Below are 4,016 nucleotides of genomic sequence, written 5' to 3' on the forward strand. Positions count from 1 at the left end.
AAAGATACAGAGCCGTAATATCCCAATAATGGAGAAAATTAAAGCAATACAGGGGGGGGGGGAAAAACAAGGAATAATATATACAACTGCAACAGAATGCAAATGATTATACAGTACATAAAATGCAACAAAGTGATAATCAGGGTGGGATAATCCTCGCCTCCTAGTCCTTAATAGAATTGAAAATTCTTGTCACGAATGTTTGCAAATTTTGAATTCTATGTCAGGACAGGAGGCTCCGATTATGCTTGTTCAAAGCTCGTCCACCACAACAGACGCAACAGTAACAATTGGTTTATAGTAGAATTGCTTGAAAACAGAGTCTGAAGACCAGTCTGCAGCTTTCATGATGTCAAACAAAGTAGCACCCATGGAGTAAGCTTTTGAGGCCATTGCCCCTCTAGCAGAATGTGCACCAAACACAGAAACATCAATGCCCGCCTCGGACATGAGCCAGCGCACCCAGCGAGCTAAAGTAGCCGGTGCAACAGGGCGAAAAGGCTTCAGCAAGACGATCAACAACTGACCCTGCATGTCAGTGCGTAAAGAAGCGGTACTCACCTCGTAATCCTTCAAACACTGGACAACACAAAGATTGGGATGATCCGGAAAAGAAGGATACGTAATGGAGGAGGTGTTGGTTTTAGTCCTCCTAGAGAGAGTGAAAGTAACACCCTCAGGGGTGAAACATCGACCCGCAAGATCTAGAGCACGAATATCCGAAACAAGAAACTAGACACAGTAACATGGTCAGTTTTGCAGACAACTGTTTGCGAGATAACAAAAGATTAGTAGGCCAAGCCTCCAAAAATTTTAGAACAATCGAAACATCCCACAAAGACACATATTTCGGTGTGGGAGGTTTCGCGAGGCGAATACCTTTCAGGAGTTTGGAAAGTAAATGGTGTTCACCAACAGGTTTACCATCAACGTGGATATGGCCTGCCGAAATGGCAGAACGAAAACTATTAACGGTTCTATAAGCCAAACCAGAAGTGGCCAAAGAGGTCAAAAAATTAATGACTAGACTGATATCCGCTGAAACGGGATCAACCTCCCGTTGAACACACCAATCACTCCAGCGTTTCCAGGCTCCTCGATACCGCTTGTGGGTATTGGGAGACCAGGCGTTACTAATGAAGGTGGCAGCGTCGCTAGAAATGCCTGGGACCGACCAACGATCCCCGAGATTTGCCATGCCAGCAACTGGAGAGTGCCGGCGAGAATGAGGGGATGCGGATCTCCGAGGGGATCCAGCAACAGATTCCGCTTCAGGGGAAGAAGGAGGGGAGGAGCACAGCACATTTCCAAGAGAACCGGGGAAGCTGTGCATTGAGGCGAGAGGCGAAAAGGTCTAGGTGACACTGGCCCCAAAGCCGAAGAATGGCGCGGAAGACTCGAGGGTGAAGTCTCCAGTCGCTGAAATCCCGAAGATGTCGGGAATGCCAATCCGCAACCTGATTGTCGCGGCCCGGGAGATACTCTGCAATAACTGTGATCATCCGGTGGAGGCAAAAATGCCAAAAATCCTTGGCAATCTCCGCTAATATCTTGGACCGTGTCCCGCCCAGTTTGTTGATATAGCGGACTGCCGACACATTGTCCATCCTGAGAAGAATGCAACAATTCGCTTGTAGGGGGGAGAAACACCGAATCGCAAAGGAACCCGCTAGGAGTTCCAGACAATTGATATGGAGAGACAACTCCTGGGGAGACCAACGACCCCCTGTCGAAACTGACCCGCAACGGGCTCCCCAACCCCATCGACTGGCATCCGATTCGATTACCAGTTCCGGAGACGACCCGAACGGGGCTCGACCGTTCCAGGCCTCCATGTGGTCTAGCCACCACTGCATCTCCATCCGCACCTCCTCTGAGAGAGGAATCTGATCCGAGTATCGGAGGCCTTTCCGGAGATGCTGAATTTTCAGGCGTTGCATCGCCCGGTAATGAAGAGGACCCGGAAATATTGCCTGAATGGAGGACACTAAAAGACCTACCACACGTGCCAACGACCTCAATGACACAGTCTGTTTGGAAATAACAGACGTCAATTTTCTCCTGATGTAGCGGAGTTTCTGATTGGGCAAGAGAAGCTGACAAGTCAATGAATCTATCTGAAACCCCAGAAAATCGATAGACTGAGTGGGAACCAAAACCGATTTCGGAACATTGACTAGAAAACCCAGAGACTGCAAGAGCGTGATGGACCACTCCAGATGTTGCAGAAGCTTGAGAGGGCAATCCGCCATAAAAAGAATGTCGTCCAGGTAAATAATCAATCGGACCCCCCTGGAACGAAGATGCTCTACAACTGGCCTCAGCAATTTCGTGAAGCACCATGGTGCTGACGAAAGGCCGAATGGGAGAACCCTGTACTCGTACCACTGATTCAGCCACTGAAACTGTAGGAACCTGCGATGGGGCCCGTAAATCGGGATAGACAAATACGCATCTTTCAGGTCCAAACGGACCATCCAATCCCCTTCGCGTAGGAGATCCCGCAGAAGATGGATGCCCTCCATCTTGAAGTGCCTGTAGATTACCCCGCTGTTGAAGTCCTTCAGGTTGAGAACCAGGCGAGACCCGCCTCCTTTTTTCTCGACCAGAAAGACTGAACTGACAAAGCCCTTTGGATGGCGTTGGGTAGGAACAATCGCCCCTTTGCTGAGGAGCACCTCTATCTCCTCCGACAGACAAGTCTGAGAGTGACTGGAAAAAAGCATAGGGGTCGGCAGACGGGTTTGATGTATTGGATGATAGAACTCTATCTTGAACCCTTGAACGGTTTCTAACACCCAAGCATCGTTGGAGATCATGCGCCAATTGTTCAGAAAATATTGCACTCTGCCCCCCAACATCACCTCGCATGCCTGAATTAGTCTCACCTGTAGCTCCGGAATCCTGATATTGGCCTTGGTGACCACCAGAACGTCCCTTGCCGTATTGTCCTTTTCCTTTACGGGAAGGATAGAAGTTGGCGCGGGTGGAGTAGCCGGAGTCGTATTGACCACCACGTTGCTGCGAGGCACCCCTCTGGGACTGTTGGTGAGATCCACGGCCGAACGATCGTCCCCGTTGTCGTCCGGCCTTGGTGAAAACCGGACGCATGGCCCGGCGCAAGGACGCCTGTGCTTTATCGATTCCGCTGAAGGCGGACACAAACTTAGTCAGCTCTTTTAGGAAGGGCTGCCCAAAGAGAAGGCCCTGCTCTTCTGGACCGGCCTCAGAGGTTGCTAATTTTGCCAATTTTGGATCCAGTTTAAGGAGAATGGATCGACGTCGTTCTGCTGAAATGGCACAATTAACATTTCCAAACATGCAGACGGCTCTCTGAGCCCATTCGATGAGTTCATCAGGATTAACCGTCGCCGAGGCTTCCTTAGCCTTGAAACCCAGGTCTAGGATTTTGGAAAGGGGGCCCAACATGTCCATCAAGTTATCCTGGCAAGACCGCCAGGAACGGTCCAGGCCCTTCTTCGGGTCCTTAGAGTATTTTTTAAGGTAGGTAACCATCATAGGGTCCACCTCCGGAGTCTCAGCAATATGGTCTGCAAGGTCCGGTCTCGGGCACTCAGAGCGAAGCCGAGCCCGGACAGGCGCTTCAAAGGGTTGGCGAACATGCGCCTCAAGATAAGCCGCCACCGCCGGAGCGGGCAACCATGACGTGGAATTTGGATGGACAATGTCCTCTGGTTCGAAATTGAGAAGGGGGGGACGCTCAGGGGCGTCAACAAAATGCTCCTTGCGGAGACGCTTCTTAGGAGGGGAATCATGACCTGAAGAGGCTTGACCATGGTCGGACTCCTCCGCATAAAGAGATGCAGAAGATTTGGGCTTGTCTGAAGATAAAACCTTCGCCAGTCTCTGAAAGTCTGATTTGTGAGGGTTACCAGGAGACTTTGCAGATTTTTGGGAAAGAGGCAACCAGCCCTGTTGAATCGCATATTCATTTAGATGACGTTTAAGGGGATTAATAGCCCTTACAAGTGCCTTGTTAACAGAAAGTTGAACAC

This window comes from Lissotriton vulgaris, chromosome 5 (genome assembly GCF_964263255.1).
Source record: "Lissotriton vulgaris chromosome 5, aLisVul1.2, whole genome shotgun sequence".
Taxonomy (NCBI): Eukaryota; Metazoa; Chordata; class Amphibia; order Caudata; family Salamandridae; genus Lissotriton; species Lissotriton vulgaris.